The following is a 22,350-nucleotide window of genomic DNA, read 5'->3' on the forward strand; positions in this document are numbered from 1 at the left end:
CAGAAAGACTCAAATGGTATATACTCACTTATATCTGCATACTAGCCCAAGGGGCATGTCCCAAGAAAGCCTTCACTTACCAGGAAACTGGTACAGAGGGGAGGACATCCTATTGGGACTCTAGATGAGAAAAGCATGGAAGAATAGCGAAGTAGAAGGATCCAGAGGGTCCTAAAAACCTACAAGTAGAACCTTATGAAAGGCAGATTTGGGCCCAGGGGTCCCACTCAAACTAAGGCACCAGCCAAGGACAGTACAGGTGGTAAAATTTAAACCCCTACCCAGATCTAGCCAATGGTCAGAACATTCTCCATAGTAGAGTGGAGAGTGGGATATTACTTTCTCACATACTCTGGTGCCTCACCTTTGACCATGTCCCCTGGAGGGGAAGACCTGGTGGCACTCAGAGGAAGGATAGCAGGTTACCAAGAAGAGACTTGATACTCTATGAGCATATACAGGGGGAGGAAATCCCCCTCAGGAACAGTCATAGGGGAGGGGAATAAGGGGAAAATGGGAGGGAGGGAAGAATGGGAGGATACAAGGGATGGGATAACCATTGAGATGTAACAAGAATAAATTAATAAAAAAAATTTTTAAAACCTTTAAAAAACTGGAAGGGAAGAAGTAAAAGTATCAGTATTTGTGAATGATATGATATTATTCATAAGTGAACCAAAAGTTATACCAGGGAACTCTTACAGCAGAAAAACACCTTCACCAAGGTGGCTGGATTAAAAATAAACTAAAAAAAAAAATCAGTAGCCCTCCTGTATACAAAAGACAAAAGGGCTGAGAAAGAAATTGGGGAAACAACATCCTTCACAATATCCACGAATATTACAAAGTATCTTTGTGTAACTCTAATCAAGCAGGTGAAAGATGTATAAAAAAACTTCAAAGGTTTCCAAATGTGTCCTTATTTTGATTATATGAGACTCAAGTAGACCCATATTTATCACCATGCAGAAAGCTAAAGTCCAAGACTATTAAAGACTTCAACATAAAACAACAGACACTAAATCTGTTAGAATAAAGAGTGGAGAAGAGCCTAGAACTCATTGGCACAAGAGACAACTTCCTGAACAGAAATCCAACAGCTCAGGCCTTAAGGTCAACAATTAATAAAGGATACCTTATGAGGGCAGGGCAGAGAAGTTTCTGTAAGGCAGGAGACACTGTCAACAGAGCAAAGCAAAAGCCTACAGACTGGGAAAAGATCTTCACCAATCCTACATCTGACAAAGGTCTAATATGCAAAATATATAAAGAGCTCAAGAAATTAAACACCACCAAACCAAATAACCCAATCAAGAAATGGGGCTCAGAATTAAACAGAGAACTTTCAACAGAGGAATATTGAATGGCTGAGAAGCACTTAAAAACATGCTCAACATCCTTAGTCATCAGAGAAATGCAAATCAAAATGACTTTGAGATTCCATCTTATGCCCATCAGAATGGCTAAGATCAAAACCTAAAATGACAGCACATACTGGCAAAAATGTAGAGAAAGGGGAACACTCTTTCATTGCTGTTGGGCTTGCAAACTTGTACAAACACTTTAGAAATCAATCTGGTGCTTTCTCACAAAACTGGGAATAAGGCAACCTCAAGATCCAGCTATTCTACTCCTTAGAATATACCAAAAAGATGCTCTACCACACAACAAGGACATATGCTCAGCCATGTTCCTAGCAGCCATACTCAGAACAGGCAGAACCTGAAAACAACCTAAATGTGCCTCAGTGGAAGACTGGATAAAGAAATTGTGGTACATTTACACTATGGAATACTACTCAGCTATTAAAAACAACGAAGTTCTGAAATTTACAGGCAAACGGATGGAACCAGAAATGACCATACTGAGTGAGTTAACCCAGACCTAGAAAGACACATGGTATATACTCAGTTATAATTGGACACCAGCCCAAAAGGGATGTCCCATGAATGTCTTCACTTACCAAGAGATTGGGATATATGTAGAGACTTCTTATTGGGACTCTAGGTAAGAGAAGTATGGGAGAATGGGTAAATAGAAGGATCCAGAGGGTTCTAGACACCTACAAGAAGAACATTATGATAGGTAGATCTGGACCCAGGAGGTTCTGCTCAAACTACTGCATCAATCAAGGACAATACATGCAGTAAACACTGAACCCCTATTCATATCTAGCCAATTGCCAGGACATTCTCCAAAGTTGTGTGGAGAGTGGGGGCTGACTCTGACATGAATTCTGGTGCCGCATAGTTGACAACTTTCCCTTGCTTGGGAGGCCTGGTGGCCCTCAGAGAAAGAATAAGCAGGCTACCAGGATGAGACTTGATAGGCTGTGACCACATGGTGGGAGAGGAGGTCCCCTTCTGTCACAGACCTAGGAGCGGGGAATAGGGTCAAAGAGGGAGAGAATGAGGAATGGGAGGATACAAGGGATGGGATAACAATTGAGATGTAATTTGAATAAATGAATTAAATAAAAAAAACTCTTCAGGATACTGAAGAAAGAAGTTGAAGAAGATATCAGAAGATGGAAAGATCTCCCATGCTTATTGATTGGTAGGATTAACATAGTAAAAATGGCCATCTCACCAAAAGCAATCTACAGATTCAATACAATCAGGTATCAACACAATTTTTATAGACCTTGTAAAAATAACTCTCAACTTCATAGGAAAAAAAAACAAAAACAAAAGAACCCAGAATAGCTGAAGCAATTCTGTACAATAAAAGATCTTCTGGAGGAATCTCCATCCCTGATCTCAAGCTGTACTGTAGAGCAACAGTAATAAAAACCACATGGTAGTGGCATAGAAACAGACTGGTGGTTCAATGGAATTGAATTGAAGACCAAGAAATAAGCCAAAACACCTACAGACACTTGATTTTAACAAAGAAGCTAAAACCATTCAATGGAAAAAAGATAGTATCTTTAACAAGTGGTGCTAACTGGTCTAAATGGATAACTACATGTAGAAAAGTGCAGTTAGATCCATATTTATTATCCTGCACAAAACTAAAGTCCAAGTAGTTTAAAGACCTCAACATAAAACCAGAAACACTAAATCTATTAGAACAGAGAGTAGGGAAGAGCCTTGAACTTTTTGGCACAGGAAACCCCTTCCTGAACAGAACACCAACAGCTCAGACTCTAAGATCAACAATTAATAAATGGAACCTCATGTAATGGAAAAGTTTTTGTAAAGTGAAGGACAGTATCAATAAAATGAAATGGCAGTCTGCTACAGACCGGGCAAAGTCTTCACCATCCTTATATCTATAGGAGGGCTAATGTACTACACACACATACACACATACACACACACACACAAACACACACACACAATCCAATTAAAAACAATGAGGTAAAGAGCTAAACAAATTTCTAAACAGAAAAATAGCGAATGGCTGAGAAGCACTTAAAGAAATGCTCAAATCTTTAGTCATAAGTGAAAAGCAAACCAAAATGACTCTGAGATTTCATTTTATACCCATCAGATTGGCTAAGATGAAAAACTCAAGTAATAGCATGTTCTGTTGAGGATGTGAAGAAAGTGGAACACTATTTCATTATTGATGAGAGTGCAAACTTGTACAACCACTTTGGAAATCAATCTGGCATTTCCTCAGAAAATTGGTAACAGCTATACCTCAAGACCCAGAAATACCACTCCTGGTAATATACCCAAAAGATGTTCCACTATACAACAATGACACTTGCTGAATTATGTTCACAGCAGCCAGAAACTGGAAACAACCCAGATGTCCCATAGCTGAAGAGTGGATAAAGAAAATGTGATACATTTATACAATGGAATACTATTCAGTTATTAAAAACAAGGAAATCATAAAATTTCCAGGCAAATGGATGGAGCTGGAAAAGATCATTCTGAGTGAAGTAACCCAGATCCAGAAGCACACACATGGTATGTACTCACTCATAAGCAGGTACTGGCCATATAATACAGTGTAACCATACTACAAATCACAGATCTAAAGACGCTAAGTAACAGGGAGGACCCTAAGGAAGATGCTTACCTCTCATTCAGAAGGGCAAATAGAATAGACACTAGAAGCAGTTGGAGAGGCAACAGGATGGGAGCCCACCATATTTATCTTCTGAAAGACTCCACCCATCAGGGGATAGAAGCAGATGCTGAGACTCACAGCCAAGCTTTTGGGTATGCAAGGAGTCTTATGAAAGAGTAGGGGCATGGGAGAACACATAGGAAATAGGAGCTCTATGGTAGGACCAACAGAGACGATAAATCTTGGCACAATGGGGCTGACAGAGACTAATGCACGAAAAAAGGACCATGCATGGATTGGAGAGGACCTGGGCATCCTGCTCAGATGTAGATGCTGGGCAGCTCAGCCTCAATATGGGTCCCCTAGTGAGAGCAGCAGAGTCTGTTTCTGCCACGGATTCTGTTGTCTGCTCTTTACTCACGCCCTCCTAGTTGGGTGCTTTGCCAGGCCACAGCAGAAAAGGATGCAGGCAGTTCTGAAGAGGCTTGAAAGGCTGGGACCAGTTGGTGGGGGAGGTGGGCTCTGCCTTTCTGAGGACTAGGGGAGGGGCATAGGGCAGGAGAGGGACTGAGGGTGGGACTATGAGGAAATGAGTGAGGGGGCCTGGATCAGGATGTAAAGAGAATAAAAATTTAAAAATAAAATATGTATGTATATACATACACTTATATGTGCTATATATCTATTTTCACACAAACATAAAATAATATATTTTTCTATGACTTCATCAAATACTCTTAGTCTTGTTTATCATTTCCCCTCCTTTCTCCTACATTGCACTTCTTCATCTCTTTGGTGAAGATTTTTTTGCTTGATTTTTGTTGTTGTTTTATCGTTTCTAGAAGTTTTCTGGTGAATTTTAGGGGGCTTTTAATGTTTCATATCATCTGCAAAGTAGATAATTTGGATTTTCCCCCTCCTATTTGTATCCTTTTTATTTTATTCTCTTATTGCTATAGCTAGTGCTTTACATACTATATTGAAAATGATTCAGAACAATGAGCAGCCCTAACTCATTTGTGATCTTAATGCTATTTCTTCAATATTTTCTTCATTTAGAATATTGTATTAGCAGTGGGTTTATCAAACATAGATATCATTATGTAAGAATATTTCTTACAGTCCTATAATCTTAGAACTTTTATCATGAATGTATACTGTATTTTATCAAAGGATTCTTTTGCATATATTGAGATGATGTCATTTTTTGTCTTTAAATCTACTTACATGAATCATTAATTCCATTGTGTTATAAGTTGAATAACCCTATATTCATACTGCAAATATTTTATTGAGAATTTTTACTTCTGTGTTCATCATGGATATTGGTTTATGGATTCCTTTCCTTTACTATCTTTATGTGCTTTTTGATATTAGAGTAATATTAGCCTCATAGAAGGAGTTGGATGTGTTCCTTCTGTTTCTATTCTTTTTAAAATTTAAGGAGACTTGGTTATGGATTAGGAGAATTCTCTTTTTTTTTTACATTTTTTTATTAATTTATTCATATTACATCTCAGTTGTTAGCCCATCCCATGTATCCTCCCATTCCTCTCTTCCTCCCACTTCCCCCCTACTCCCCTCCCCTCCCCTAAGTCTGTGTCTGAGGGGGACCTTCTCCCCCTGTATATGCTCATATGGTATCAAGTCTCTCCTTGGTGACCTATTATCTTTCCTCTGAGTGCCACCAGGCATCTCCATCCAAGGCACATGTTCATAGTATTCTGCTGTCAATTTATCTGAACATGGATTTTCTAGCCAAAACTTTTTATTTCTGTTTTGATCTCCTTATTGGTTGTGGGTCTCTATAAGTTATTGACCTCTCCTTGCCTTACTTTTGGTAGTTTGTATGAGTCAATCTAGAATTCAACCAGTTCTTTTAGATTTTCTATAGATTTTGAAAGTAGTTCTTTCTACTGTATATTCTGATTTCTTTTTATATGTAGGCTTAGATTTTGTTTAAAACTACTTTATTTAGGGTTCTTAAATGCTTCTACCTCCCTTCCAACCCACCGACCAGAGGTAAGAGAAAATGAGGGTTAGTAGGGGGGAGGAATGTGGACCATTTTAGACGTAGTTCCTTGGGCAAATTCTACTCTGTGTTGTCAGGATTCCAGCAGTCCAGCCCAACAGCAAACACCAAACAGCAACATAAATCAATAGCAGTGTCACCAGCCAGCAGAAACATCAAGGCTCACAGAATGAGCAGGTGTCAGCAGAAGTAGCCAGAAGCAGCCTGAGTATCGTGGGAAGTTCTCTGAAACAGTTTCCTCTGTGACCAGCAAGCAAAGGCCAGTGACGCGATTTAAACCACTGCACAGTGTAGCAATGCAAAAACATTGTCACACTGTCTCTGAGGTTCTATTTATGTTCTTTCTAAACATCATGTGACCTCTCTCATGTCTGTTTTCAGCAAGACAGTTTCCAGCAAAATATCACATGCCCTTTCATGGGTCTTTTGCAGCTAGCCATGGTCACAAGACTGTCTTCAGTCATGGAAAAACACTCCCACATCCCATACTTGGGACCAAATCAACTCAACAACAACAAAACAAAACAAAACATGAAAGAAACCAAAGCTTCCACTACAGTTGCATGTAGTAATATTTCTCTGTTCATGTCTGATTTTGTTAATTTGGGTATTCTCTTATTTTGTTAGTTGGGCCAAGGGCCTGTTGATCTTTGTCTTTGCAAAAACATGCTCTTAGATTCACTGGTTCTTTGTATTGTTTTCTTTGTTTTTATATCAATAATTTCTAGTCAATTTTTATTTTTTCTTCCCACCTACTAAGCTTGGGTTTGGTTTGCTCTTAATTTTCCAAACTCTCTACCTGAATCATGAAGTCACTTATTTGTGTTCTTTCTGATTTTCAAATATAAGCTCTGATAGATATGGATTTTCTTCTTATTATACTTTTACTGTATGTACTATTGTGTTGTGTTGTATTTTAATTTTCATTTAATTTTCCACAATTTTATGTCTTTTTTCTCTTTTAACTCTTCATTATTTAATAATTAGTTGTTTAATCTCCATGAGTTTATATAATTACTGATATTGTATTTTCATGTTTATAAGTGTTATTATATTTATGTAGAAAGTGACATACAGAATTATTTTCTGAATATGTTAAGATTTGTTTTTTGTCTCAGTGTGTGATCTATTTTAAACATGCATTTCTGGACTGTTGAATAGAATCTATATTCTTTGAGTTTGGGTAGAAAATACTTTAAACATTCCTTAGATCCACTTGAGATGTAATGCCATTTAATTATAATGATTATTCATTTATTTTTTTCTAGATGACAATTCTATTGCATAAATTTGATTATTAAAATCAATCAGTACTATTGAATTGGAATTATCCTTTGTCTTTAAGACCACTACTCTACTTTTTTGAAATTGTGTGTAGCAAGGTTTGATGCATACTATGTACAGTATTGTTATATTTTTCTCATTTGTGTCTAAATTGTCCCTAGATTAGAATGAAATGGCCTTCTTTATATCTTAATCACATATATTCTAACTGGGTTGAAGTAAAATCTCCAAGAAGTTTTATTTGTATTTTCTTGATAGTCAAGAATGATACACACTTCTTTCATTTGATCATTTGATTGCGGAAGTATTAATTCTATAAAAATCCCACTTGATTATTGTTTTGATTTTTGTGGAAACCAGAAAGTCCTTACCTGAGCTTATATGTTCCAGTGTTCTCTATATTCTCTCCCCTTGAAAGCTTCAGAGTTTCATGTTTAACATTAAGAGTTTCAATCCATTCGGAATTTATTTACATGAGGAGTGAGAAAGTGGAGAATAAGGTTTCATCTTCCCACATGGACACATCCATTTTCCCAAGATGCATTTGTTGAAGAGTTTTCTCCAGTGTTTACATCTGAGATTTTTGTAAAACAAAACAAAAAAAATGTATCTGAAGAAGGATGGATATATCTGGATCCGTGACTTTCTGCAATGTAAGCTACAATAGCAACTTCCATGGCAAATCAGTCACATAGAATGCTCATCCACAATTGGAACATTTATATCTCATATCACATTCTCAAAATGTAAGAACCATTAAGGAAGAGGGAGTTAAAAATAAAAAAGGCATATCCTCTCCAATTAGTTTTACGTATTTTTTAAAAGTGGCATTACTAATTAGTGTTCACAGACACATTCATTTGTGTTCATGATTGTTTCATTCACACGGTGAGACAGTCATGATAGACACACAAAGTTCAAAACCTTCCCTTCAAGTATATTTGTTAAATATACGTGAAGACTCACATAAAATAGTAATCCAGTGCATACTAGCATTTAGCTAACACCACCTCATCTCTTGTCACTCTGTTCCAGACTCCTTCCTCTAAAATACTGGGTTCTCACTGTCAGATGTTCTCTTTGCAACTGAACCATCACTTAGTAACTCATTCTCTTCAGTGAGCAAATCTCACCTGACCACACATCTCCATATTTCCACACACTTTTGGTTTTTCTTTGCTTTCTTTTTCACTAATTTGAAGCAACCAGGAATGAAGAGAATAAAAGTTGTTGTTAGTGGCCTAAATATTTGAACTCCCGTCCTCCTTCAAAATAAACACATGTTGCTGAGTCCTTGAATTCAAAGGTAGAAATTAGACCTCTAATTACAGCTATGGAGTTGAATAATTTTCAATATTTTCTCTTTTCCTAAGTTTATCATCTCATAGTTGAAATCTAAATTCCCAGTCTTCATTTCCAGTAATTTCACTGTGAAAAGTACAAATGTGTTTATACAGCGTGTCTAATAACCACTAACAGGACAAAGAAACGTAGCTGCTATATTATTTGAGTGTCTTTCCAAACATTCCTAGAAGAACCTGTGACTACTATTTCCCTTGTGAACAAACCCAGCTTTTAAAACAGGATCATTCCTTTTGGCCCACCCACAGGAAAGTTTAACAATTCAGACAAAATCAACTCAAAGATGAATAATGTAAAGTTTTGCCATTTGCATGGAATAAGAATGGATCACCTTTTAAAACATCATTATTTATGAATTTGACTTTAGCTGCCCTGTGATTAAATCTTTTTTTTTTCTTCTAGACAAATATTTGTGACATGAAAAATGGAATGAAATTTATCATCAGTTTGATACTGCCAGCACTATATTAAGGAGAAAGAGCTGACCTCATTAAATGAAGAGTCAGCACATGGGTTTCAGGGCACTGTTCACAGCCATCCTCATTGTCTTTATCCTGATCTTCTGCTACCACTGAGAATTTTCTTTGTATTAGAAGAGATCGTTGCTCAGTACAGACTAATATGCCAATCGGTTGGTCCTCCTCTTCCACTGTTTATAACAATGGAGACATATAATATCCAAAGCATAGATTTATAAACACACAAGAGCACCCAAATGTTTTTTATTTTAAAAGGTTTTAATTTTTCTGTCAAAAGGTAAAGAATTGGCAGTGAGTTCTTCACCAGGGTGATACCCATACAGACATGCTGGATGACATCTTGCATTTTCACCACTACATAAATGTTTTGCTTCCCGTACCAGTACCATCCGGGAAGTGCTGCTAAGCTAGCAGGATAGCAGATCAAGTTGTGAGATCAGATCGAACCGCTTCTGTAAATGAATAGGTTATTGCAGGTGGGGAAACCAATAGTAGCAGTCAATGCCAAGATTCATAAACTAACCTTTGGATGTCCCTGATACAGCTCACACGGAAGCTATGGGCAGAGGCTGCTCTTCTCTGTTCCTTGCTGGCTATCAGGGGGAGGCTGTCTTCAGTCACTCTCCAGGGGAGTTGTTCCAATGTAATGGGTTTTCTAATCACAGAACGCAATGGAGAGGATCTTCTGGTTGAGTTGAAGTAACAACCTTTTATAACTGAATACTAAGTTAAAAAGGCCTACATGAGAAAACATAGTTAATGAAAGCATTTAGTAATGGGATACAGAGAAAGAGACAAATTCTTGAAGATATTGAAAAACCTAGAGAGAGCCTTTCCTGTAGCATAACAACATTACATGTCTTATGTAGTGCTTGATTTCTGTAATTGCTGAGAACTGCTTTAAATTTCTTCACAAAAAAACCATCCAATTCAGTACTTCAGTCGATTTAAGCGGAAGTCTATTTGAATTGTGTTTGTGGCTTGAGCCATGCACTTTCTATAGCCTTATACATCGTACAAGAGACTCTCAGCAAACACAAAGTACATTAGAGAAGAGTTTACAGATAATTAACATCAAGGTACAAGGGAAAGGGACATAGAACACTTCCTCCCCCCACCCCCCTGTGCTTGGTTTCTTCCCAGGATTCCTTTCTGAGGCATCTATTTTGATCTTGTGTCCCAAATGTTCACGGATGGCTTAGGTGGCTCTTTTCTGTTCATTCATGGCTATTCCCAGCTCACTGCTGGGTAGGTGGGCTGAGCTTGTAAAATTCTATCTCTCAGCAGCCTCTGGCACAGGAAGTTGGCCCATAGAAGTTTCAAAAGAAAAAAAAAAAATATCCAGAATATAAGACCCAGAGCAGGAAGCAAAACTAATGAAGGAATGTCCTCAGCTTTCACCGGAAATTATTTTCACTGCACCGCTATAAAAAGTAACAGATTTGACCCTTCATCCCTCCATACCGCCTTCTCTGCTAACCTCCTGATAGAGGCAACGCGGAGCAGGGGCCAGACTGAAGCAATGAAAGACAGGCTGCCTTTCATGAAAACCATCACCAGAAGCCACTGGTCACAGCCAGAGGCCCCCAGAGCGGTTAAATTGACTGAGGTACTGAATTGAACGGTTTTGAGTGAAGGAAACCAAAGCTGTTCCTAAGGATTCCAGGAATGAAGCATCTCTTTCCCATAAGAAACTAGAGACTAGGGGGAAAATTTATGTTCCAGCTGCTTTTTTAAGGATATTGTGGCAGCATATCAAAGGAAGTTCTGCTATTTTATGTAAATACTTTGATTCTATTCCTATGCTGTTGGTTTGTGATTAAATAGTAAAGAAAGGCTACAAATGTTCTGAGACATTAAGGTAGAGGTCCCAGACTAAATCTGAAGATTGTTCGTTTGCATTTTCTTTACAGGTCCAGGCAGCTATAATCTGGTCCACCGTCCACAACACAGACGACTGAACCTCCTAGGTCATTACAACTAGCCTAGGCTTATAGCATGCATGCTCATTTGCAAGGCTCCACTCAGGAAAGACCCGAAGTATCATGTTGAAGAAAAAGATGAAGAGGGAGGTGACCTACGGTCAGTGTGCAGGTCAGGCACTGAAGTGGCATAGGAGGCCAAAGTGTGTAAGGCCTCGCCAGATCCTGCACTCAGGGACTCACTTTTGTTTCCTTTGTTATTCTGCTTCTCTTCAGTCCAAGTGGGCTGCCTCAGTCACTTTTCTTTTGCTGTGATTAAACACTCTGACAAAGGCATGTAAAGAGAGAAAGAGTTTATTTAGACTTGCATTTAGTTCCACAGAGATACAGCACATCATGGTGGGTAGGCATGGCAACAGGTGGGGAAGGCTTGGTGGGAGCAGGAAGCTTGCTGATCATATTATATCTAAACTCAAACACCATCCAAAGTGACGTACTTTCTGTAGTAAGTCTCCACCTGCTAAACGCTCCAACAACTCTGAGCCACGTGTTCAAACATATGAGCCTATGAAAGTCATTTTCTATTTAAACCACAACAGTAGCAGGGAGTCTTCTCTTATTTTTCCTCTCTGTCTCCAGGGCCTAGTATTTGTCAATCTCGTGAATGAATGCCTACATGGATAAGTAACTGTCTCTGACAAAAAAGATAAGACTCTATACAACATCAGTTTAGAATCAATGAGTGATTGTAAATACAGAAAGAAAGGTATCTAAATCTCCATCACTAAGACTGAATTCTAAAATATTCCTAGGCATTTTAATAAATAGATGAGAAGACTGAAGAGATAACATATATACACACAGATATATGTTATCTCTCTCTCCTTCTCTCTCTCTCTCTCTCTCTCTCTCTCTCTCTCTCTCTCTCTCTCTCATATGTGTGTGTGTATGTGTGTGTGTGTGTGTGTGTGTGTGTGTGTGTGTGTGTGTGTGTGTGTGTGTGTGTTATGAGATAACCAAAAAACTAAAGAGACAACTTAGCTCAGTAGCTAAGAGCACTGGCTGCTCTTGCAGAGGACCTAGGTTCAATTCCCAGTACCACACAGCAGCTCACAACTGTTTGTAACTCCAGCCACAGGAGATCTGATGCCCTCTTCTGGCATCGACTGTACATTTTAAGCAAAATTCCCATACACATAAAAATAAAAATATTTTTAAAACCGCCAGAAAGAGTCAACAGATGATTATTTTTATTAAAGCTTGATTGTAAAGATCTTTCAAATAAAAAGCACATGAGAGAGCATATAAAGCTAATTGCCTTTCTTATTTAACCTCTGACATGTGGTAACTGGACTTCTGCTACTTTGTAGGTTCCTTTTTCTTCTACCCTTCTCTACCTTTCAACCAACTAACACTACATATGAGAAAAAAATGATAGAAAGCAAAGGGAGTAACATTATTGTTCAACTACATTTGCTGATTAGGGTCATCGAGCTCCATGGGGGCAAGTTTGGTCTTTGCCACCAGGATGTCCAATTTCTTATTCTCAATTCTTTGTGCATGACTACTTAAAAAACCACGACAACCCACAACCAACAGCATTCAACCACCAACCAGCAACCTACACCGCCTCTCGGGGACCTAGCACTTATATATCCTCTGAAAAATCACCAGAATTCCTAACACCCAACTCTGGCAGAAACTATCTGCAGCTGGCAGAATCAGGCCCCTGCCTGAGCAAGAGGAAAATCGTAGTCACCTGCTATAATGTATCGCCATAGCCCCACACCTGGCATTAAAACAAAACCATATTCCCATAATATTTGTGTGTTTAAAAAGAAAACACCAAAATCCAAAAAATTTCACTACAGACATGGCTTTTTTCTGTGGTCGATAAGTTCATAAAAGTAGATTTGACAATGAAATTATAAAATCCAATGTGAAGTTCAGAATGATTCTTCTACTATATGTAAAGTCACTGTTCATTGAGATGGATATATTTGGGTCTGCTTAAATAAATAATTATTTAATGTTAGAATTTGTACTTTTTGGTTTACAGAGTATTGGGCATATTATTTTTACATGGTATTTGATATATGATTTTTACATTTTTAATACTATAATAGAATTGCATCATCTCTCTTTCTCTCCCCTTTCCCCTTCCAAACCCTCCCATGTAACCCCTTTCCCTGACTCTCTTTTAAATTAATGCCCTCATTATCTTTAATTGATATATTTATATCAATTAATATATATTTATACAATATTAATAATATATTACAAATAATGTGGCTTATAATAACATATGTTTATAATATACAGTATAGTATCAATTAAATATGCATTTATTTATCTATGTGTTTAAATAATATATATGTTTATTCTCAGACTATATAATGATGTGTGTGTCTGTGTGTGTGTGTGTGTGTGTGTGTGTGTCTGTGTGTGTGTGTCTGTGTGTGTGTGTGTGTGTGTGTGTGTGTGTGTGTGTGTGTATTTTCAGGGCTGACCATTTGGTATTAGACAAGCAATTGATGTGCTCCACCCTGGAGAAGACAATTTCTTCTGTTCTCAGCATTCTTCAGTTGTGTGTAGGACTGAGGCTCCTGTGTTTTCCCCTATCATTAGCATGTCTATTGTTGTCATCTTTGTCCTGGTCATGTTTTCATGTAGGTGAGACTTCATGGGTATAGAATCTGAACTTTCTAAGAGACATAATCTCACAGCCAATTTGTTTCTCCGGCTCTTGCAATCTTTCCTCCTGCTCTTCCACATGACCCCTGAGCCTTAGGTAACCGGAATGATGCTGTAGATGTATCAGTTGAGACTGGGCTCCACAACTCTGTATTTTGATTGGCTGTGGTTTTCTGTAATGATTTCCATATGTTGCAAAAGAGAAGTTTCCGTGATGAGGCGTGAGAACTATACTTTTGTGTGTATAAAAAGAAATATTTAGAATGTAGTACTGGGGAGGGTATTCTGGTTTAGTAAGGTGGTGTTTGTATGTTCCCTAAGATCCATGACTTCACTAGCTCTGTGTAGTTGGCTATGTTTTCAAAACCAGAAATGATTTTTTTACTTGTGCAGTGGGTACCACTACTGCACACTTAGGTGGATCATACTGGTCATTAATGTGGTTCATAGGAGTTGTATTTGGGTAGAAATGGTTGTTGCTTTCCTTCACTGGAAGGTTGAATGGCTCCTTCAGGTACTACAAAAGCTAGTCTTCATAGGTAAAGTTTTCAAGTCAGAGCCAGCTTAAGGGGGGTCTCTGGGCCTGTTTGATGTGTGATTTGATCATCACAAACTTATGTGCTGAACTAGCCAGCCATTCTCTCATTTTTTACTCATAAATTCAGTTTCAGTAGCAACTTGGTTCAGATTTCTTACAATGTGATTGACTCACCTGCCCCAGAAAGCTCACAATCCAATGAAGAATATACAGATAATTACACTAAAATATGCACTTACTTAAGCAATTATGATAAAATGTGGCAGACATTAATGGAAGAGCCAAGATACCACAATTAGTTGTTGAGAACTTTACCCATGGGAGCCAGAGACGATTCATGAAAGTAATGACAAGTTAAAGGTACAAAGGAATCTGGCATATCCAGTGGAAGACAAGAAACCAAAGACTATTTGCTGACATCTCAGAGAAGTCTAATTCAGTGAAAGACATATTGCAAAAAAGTTAATAATACAAATAAGATGGATGGTAATCAAGGAAGAGGTTCAATGTCAACTTCTGCTGTACATCTGCTCTCTCTCTCTCTCTCTCTCTCTCTCTCTCTCTATATATATATATATATATATATATATATATATATATACATACACCATGTGGATGAGGAGTTCAGTTGTGCTAAGATGTTCAGATTTGCATGTTATTTTCCTTGTTTCTCAGAAGGGAAATTTGACCTGACTCCTTAGTCTAGCCATAGGGAAAGAATGGAGGCAGCCAAGTTTATGCTGGACTGGAAATGAAATGTCAAATGTCAAGAGTCTATTTCCTGCTTGCTGTTTAATCATTAGACAGAATTTTGTCATGTGAAAAAAACCCTTCATTATAATCAGACTGGAAATCCATGTACCTGAAACCTTTAGAAGGGAAGGCACACTACTGAATAGCAGATACAAAACAATTCTTATCAGTTCGAATCTGTTTTACATTTCATTGCAGACTCTGTGAATTACCCACAACAATGAACCTTTGTAAATTAATGAGGGTAGCAGCGGGAAAGAATCAATCAGCCACTCTTGTTCCTGAACCTTCCTCCTGGTAACAACCTGAAGTGAACCTTGGAATCAAGACCTCAGACTAATAGCCTGCTTTCTTCCCCTTTGAACAGAACAATTAAATAATCACATTCCTCTCAGACTATTTCCTGAGTGTATTAATTAGATTAAAGCACAACTTGTCAGCCTCTCCTGAGAGGAAAGGGTTGGTTGGATCTGTTTTCTCTTGCCTTCCAGCTTCCAATGTCATAGACAGCGTTCATATGTTGGGGCTCACTACCTGGACAAGCAAACGGCTGTCCTGTGCAGTGGATATTCTTCCTCTTGTACTAGCTTACCCACCCCTTTCATCCTAACTCCTCTCCTATGGCATATACATGTTTCTATTAGAATTCATCCATCCTGACGTTGTTTTAGTTGTGTGAAGTTAGTAGTTTAGTTATGAATCCTCTCTGAAAATACAGAAGTCACTTGGCAGCACTATGGGCCTGCATCCTTGCATCTCATTCATCTATCCACCCACTCATGCACACATTCATCTGTTCATCCACCCACCCACCCACACATCCATCTATCCATCCATCCATCTATCCATCCATCCATACATACACCCATCCATACATACACCTATACCTCCATCTATCTACCCATCCACTACCCACCAGCCCATGTATCCTCCATCCATCCATCTACCCATCGATCCATCCATCCATTTATTCACCTATCCCTCCATCTATCTACCCACTTACCCACCTATCCATCCACTTAACCCCCTATCCACAATTTAAGGTATTGCTTCTGTAAATTCCTATAAGTGTAAGCACATGTAAATTACTTAACTTCTCTGTACTTCTGCTTCTTTGTTTGCAAAATAGAGACAATAACAAGATATACATGTCTGGTTTCTGTAAGGGATTTTGAACTCATTGCTATAAAATGCTTCAAATACAATCTGATGGATTTGATGAGCCATTTCTCAGTACTGAGATAATAGGACTTCAAATATGAGCATGACTTTATTTCTTCCACAAAGTAATAAAACATCAAACTAAAATGGTCACATACGAGGTTATATGAGGTGAGAGAAGCATGTGTTACCCTAAAGTGCAGAGGATGAAGGATTGCAGACAGACTAGGTACTGCCTGCCAAGACTTCTGCATAGCTGGTCACCTTCTTGTCTTTGGAGGCCTCTCACTTCATCTAATTCTCTGCGAAAGGGCAGGCTTCTTCTGGAACTTCTATCTAAAATGGCAGTATCTACTAGTGTAGCATTCTGTGTCTTTTCCATCTATCAATCTGTTTTATAATACCTACCATTAGTTAGCAATGTATTCTGTATTTATATTTTCATTTGGTTATAGAAGTTGTTCACATAGCAATCATAGATGTTGCGGGAAATTCAAATGCCTAGGCCTTGCCATAGTCATAGGAAATCAGAATCTTTGGGAACAGGCTACAGAATCTGTTTTTTGTTTGTTTGTTTGTTTGTTTGCTTGTTTGCTTGTTTATTTGCTTTTGCTGTGCATGGGAATCAAACCTTGTGAACATAAGATAAGTAATCTACCATGAAGCTACAGCCACATCCTTGGCCTTAAAGGTCTTCCCTGTGTAGTTCAGGCTGGCCTAGAACTTGCTATTTTTCAAAGGCTAGGATCAAACTTGGGTTTTTCCTACCTTGGCCTCCTGAACGCTGAGCTGCCATGCCCAACCTGCAACCTAGGTTCCAAAGGTAGTGATTAATTGATTGGAATTCCCAAGCAAGTCTGACTAACACTAGATATTGTCCACCTCCATTCAAGAATGAAAGCTCCTTAAAGCAAGGACATTTTTGGTTCACATTCATTTCTACCTAGCACTTGAAATGCAATTGATGGCCAATTAGTAGTTGGAAGAATAAAGGAAGAAACAATGATTCTATCTTACTTGGTCCTCAAGCCAAAAGTAGTATCCCACCTGATCCATGGAAAGCAACTCTATTTTCATTATAACTTCCTGGGATACATAATTTCAAAGGCAAAATTACCCATGTGTTGATATCAAAGTCAAAGAATTTATATTCCACTTCAGAGATGGTAGAAAACACACACACACACACACACACACAGAGAGAGAGAGAGAGAGAGAGAGAGAGAGAGAGAGAGAGAGAGAGAGAGAAAGAAAGAGAGAGAGAGAGCGCTATCTTGGAAAAGATACTTACAAAATGCTTCATATTTATTTAGTAAAGCACAGGTATAAATAAAACATTATCGGAAGCTCATCAAAGGCTATCATTTGGGCATAAATGCTGAATCTGGTTGATGATGCTCTGGAGAGTCAGAAAGAAAGAATTTGCTAGAAAATCATCAGTGTGTATCAGGTTTTTGCAGCAAGAAGGGCTAGTGCCTGACAAGAATATCTATGTATCCATTACAAACAGCATATACATATCAACGGAAAGGAGGGACCAAGAGGCTAGTGAGGAAAAAAGGGGGTGAGATGGACACCAGCACTATATATCTCTAGCCCTATTTTCCCCCAAATAAGCTGTTATGCCTTGTCTCTGTCATGTTGAACACCATCGCAACCTATCCTGTAGTCATGAGGTGCATCTACAACTAACTAGTCAATAAGACAAGAATAGGGATCCAAGATCTTGCCCCATCCCCAGAGAAGGAAAAGTCAAGAGTTTATGTGGCCTGTGTGGTCATCAAGCTCTGAACTTAAAAATCTGCTACTAAGAAAAAAATAGAACAAACCTGAGTCTGTGATTGTATCTCCCTCTCTTCCTCCTCCTCCTCCTCCTCCTCCTCCTCCTCCTCCTCCTCTCTCCCTCCTCCCCTCTCTCTCCCTCCCTCCCTCCCTCCCTCCCTCTCTCTCTCTCTCTCTCTCTCTCTCTCTCTCTCTCTCTCTCTCTCTCTCTCTCTCTCCCTCCCCCCCCCCTCTCTCTCTGTGTCTGTCTGTGTGTCTGTCTGTTTGGATGAAGATGTTAATGAGGCTATGAATCACATTAACATCCATGACTCTAGCAACAGAAGAAAGCATCAGATACACAGTAGCTAGTTCTAAATGACATAGACATCATAGTCATTCTTCTCCACATTTCTTTGCTATACTTTGTACCTTTAATCAGAGATTAAACAGGCAATAGCAGCAAGAATACATGTTAGTAGCACACTAAGAATATGTTCTTGCATGAATATATATAGCTTTTAGTAAACACTGCATGAAAATTCCTTATATGGTATTCTCCTTTTAGGGTATCCTCATACAGATACTCTTTTAGAAAGGACGTGCTAGGTTCTTTTTATATATTGTCTTGGTTTGCTTTCTATTGCTGCCATCAAACACCATGGCCAAAACAAACTGGGGGAGGAAAACATTTATTTGGCTTACAGTCTAGTTAACAGTCAATCATAGAAAGAAGCAAGGGCAAGAACTCAAAGAAAAGAACCTAAAAGCAGGAACTGATGCAGAGCTCATGAGGGAATGTTGCTTAATGGCTCACTCCTATGACTTGCTTAATCTGCTTTTTTATAGCATCCAGAACTACCAGCCAAGAGATGTCCCCACCCACAGTGAGATAGGTCCTCTTACATCAATCATCAATCAAGAAAATGCACCACTGGTTTGTCTACAGTCCAGTCCGGTGGAGATATCTTCTCAGTTGAGGCTCCGTCTTCCAAAATGACTCCAACCTGTGTCAAGTTGACAAAAAACTACCCAACACACACACACACACACACACACACACACACACACACACACACCTCACAACTTTAAGATGACTAATTTAAACTAATAAATCTAGTCACTACATGAGGATAGGGATAAAGGAAGGTACGAGAGTACCATGTCTGTAGACTAAAGACCAGCATTCTAAGGCTGTGGATGTAGCTCTGTAGTAGAGAACCTGTCCACCATTTACAAAACCCTGGGCTTGATCTCCAGTGATACAAAAATAAACATACAATAGGCCTTCTCTAAGCCTCAACATATCACCACATGTTCCCAACATCACACATGCACACATTCACACACACACAGAAAGAAAGACAGGGAGGGATGGAGGGAGTGCTGAAGATCTACCCACAGATGGCACAGTCCCAAACTAGATACATGCTGTCCCATGAGGGGCTAGAAGAAAGGAACAATGCAATTCAAGTCGCCGTGACTGTTTCTGGGACAGAAATTTACTTAGTGTTCAGTAAATGAGGCTGCAACTGAGAATATTACATATTGTGAGTGTCACTGTGGGCTGAGAGCAATACTATTTGTGATGTGGATTTTTAGTGAACATCGTAAGAAACCATGAAATAGCATGGTAGCCATGCATTCCCCTCCAGAAGGGAGAATTGTTACCTGCCACAGCTACAAGGAAACATAGTGTAATTCACTCTTCTTTAGTCCAACCTGTACAGAGTGCATACAAGAGCTAAGGGGTCATCTTGAGAATCACTCATTTCTGACCTCAACAAAGAAGTTAGGTTCCCCTGTAACTTCTCTCTAACCCCTGAGACCTTCTCAAAGTTTATAGAGTCCCCTGAATAAAAACTCAGGCTTTAAACACCATTTCCAGATTAACTGGGTAAATATTCCTAGTTGGATACACTGACAACTCAGCCATTCTGACCCCCTGATCATCTATCTGCCTACTCTCCTCTCTGCGCTTTGAAATGGTTATAATAGGGATTCAGTTTTCTGAGCTCAGCTTGAGGACACTCTCTTTTTCTTTCCTTCTTTGTTTTTCTTAACCCCGAGTTGCCGAATGGGGTATGTGTACTAGCATGTTTTCTAAACATTTACTTATTGAATTGTCAAAATACTAGTGCATTTCAGAGAGGTCTTTAAAAGACCCATTTTCTTTTCAACAGGTAGTAACAACCTGCCAAAGGGAAGATGGTAGTGCAAAAAAAAATTAAGCCCTTAAAATAATAATGGATTCTCATTGTAGGATAATGAGATAAAGATAATGTGTATTTTCTAAGTAACTAGTAGTCTATTCTTCTTACTGAAAGACCTATTCAACAGAGCAAATGAATATCTATACAGCCCTAGACCTGAGGAGATAGCTCAATTGCTTATGTGTTTGCCATGTAAACTTGAAGACTGAAGACCTGACTTTGAACCCCAAGAACCTTTGTGGAAAAAAAAAGCCACGTATAGCAGTTGATACTGTAATCACAGTGCTGGGGACATAGTAGCAGGCCAAACTCTGAGGCTCCCTGGACAGTCAAGCTAGCCTTCTTGGTAAGGTGTAGGTCAGTGAAAGACCCTGTTTCAGAAAACAAAGTAGATGAAAATGGAGGAATAACAACCAACCAAGGTAGACATCTGCATTCTACACAAATATGGGTACATTTGCAAACATATACACAAACATATTTACCAGCTTCCATAAATGCCTACACACACACACACACACACACACACACACACACACACACACACACATACACACACAGAAAGACTACACGTAACTTGGATGCCATGGCTTCAGAGATTAGGAGTATATGTGTTTTAATAGAGCTAAAAACCATTAAAATGAGAAAGAAATGGAGGAGCAGAGGCAGAGAGAGAACTTAACATGCCCTTTGGTATGACCCCTTACAGCTAATGTCAGTCTAAACTGGATAACACTGCTTCTCCCCCCCCCACCCCCCCTAGAAAATAGAAACTAGCTTATTTCTTATTTTATGGCTATATGGAGCAGATTCTGAGGTAGGATCTGAAAACAGAGTTTTTACTTCTTGGATATTTGCTAAAATCTTGGAGAAAAGTTTAGACAGCCCTAGCATCAAAATTCATTGTACAAAACAATGTTCTCACTGCCTGATAGCTGGTATACTCAGCAAATTTGTTTCCCCTTTGTGTTACCATGGTAACACATGGAGCCTTTTGTTCTGAAAGTTAGTGAATTGCCATCCTCAGCAAAGGGGAAGAACAACCACTAAGTAATGATTCGGATTTTGTGACATGAACCCAGAAGGCATTCTGGATATGAGCTTTTAGGGACATTAGAAGGACCTTCTAGGGGGATGCAGCCATAGTCCTTCCAAAAGACTACTAGCATCAGGGGAATTTTTACTTTATTATGTGTGTTGAGTTTAGTGGAACTTTTCCATTTCCTTAGCCTAGCTAGTGTCCATATCCAGGGTCAGAGTTAGGACAGCCCAGGTACTTAACATCCTATGAATCACAGACAACCTCTAAGGACAAACACAGCACAGAGTCTTTACAACAATAGTATAGAACCAACTTTCTTATATATTTAAAGAAAGTTGAACATCAAGCCAAGCAGATCATACAAAAGGCTAGCCATCCCTGGAAAAACAAAATGGTAAAAGACAAACTGCCACACTCATGTGATAATGAAATCTTAGGGCATATAATGGGTTAAACTATACTCTCCAGAGAATGTGGTCAAGTATTGATCCAGTAAAACTCTAAATGTAACCTTTTTTAGAAGTAGAGCCTTTTCAGATGTCACTAAGTTAACTTGAGGTCATAATAGGCGAGCATGGGCCTCAAATATATTGCATGCTATCCTTACAAAAATAGAAAAGAACGAACATAGACACAATCAGAGAAATCCATGTAAAAACACTGACAGACCCGCTACAGATCAGTAAGTTAAGATGAAAGAAAGATTTCCCCTTGCATCTCTCACAAACGTCATGGTCTTACTAGCATCTTGATTAGAGAGCTCAAGCCCTCAGTTTGAAGTTCACTGATAGGGCATTCCTGAGAAGATAATACACCATATTTTTTAGACCATAGACACACTTTTCTCCCAAAAATGTATGCGGGGGGCCAGGAATTAGAGTGCTCCTATAATCCAATTGCTGTTTTTTACTGTTTTTCTTGTTTTACTGCTCTAAAAATTGGATGTGTCTTATGGTCAGGTGCATCTTATAGTCTGAAAAACATGGTAGACTAGAAGTGGCAGAAATCTACAGCCAACAAAATGGCTAGGTAGCAGGCAGGTTATATCTGCCTAGTTATATTTCTTTGGCTACTCCAGGGATC

This window comes from Acomys minous (genome assembly GCF_964271855.1).
Source record: "Acomys minous genome assembly, chromosome: 12".
NCBI classification, from domain to species: Eukaryota; Metazoa; Chordata; class Mammalia; order Rodentia; family Muridae; genus Acomys; species Acomys minous.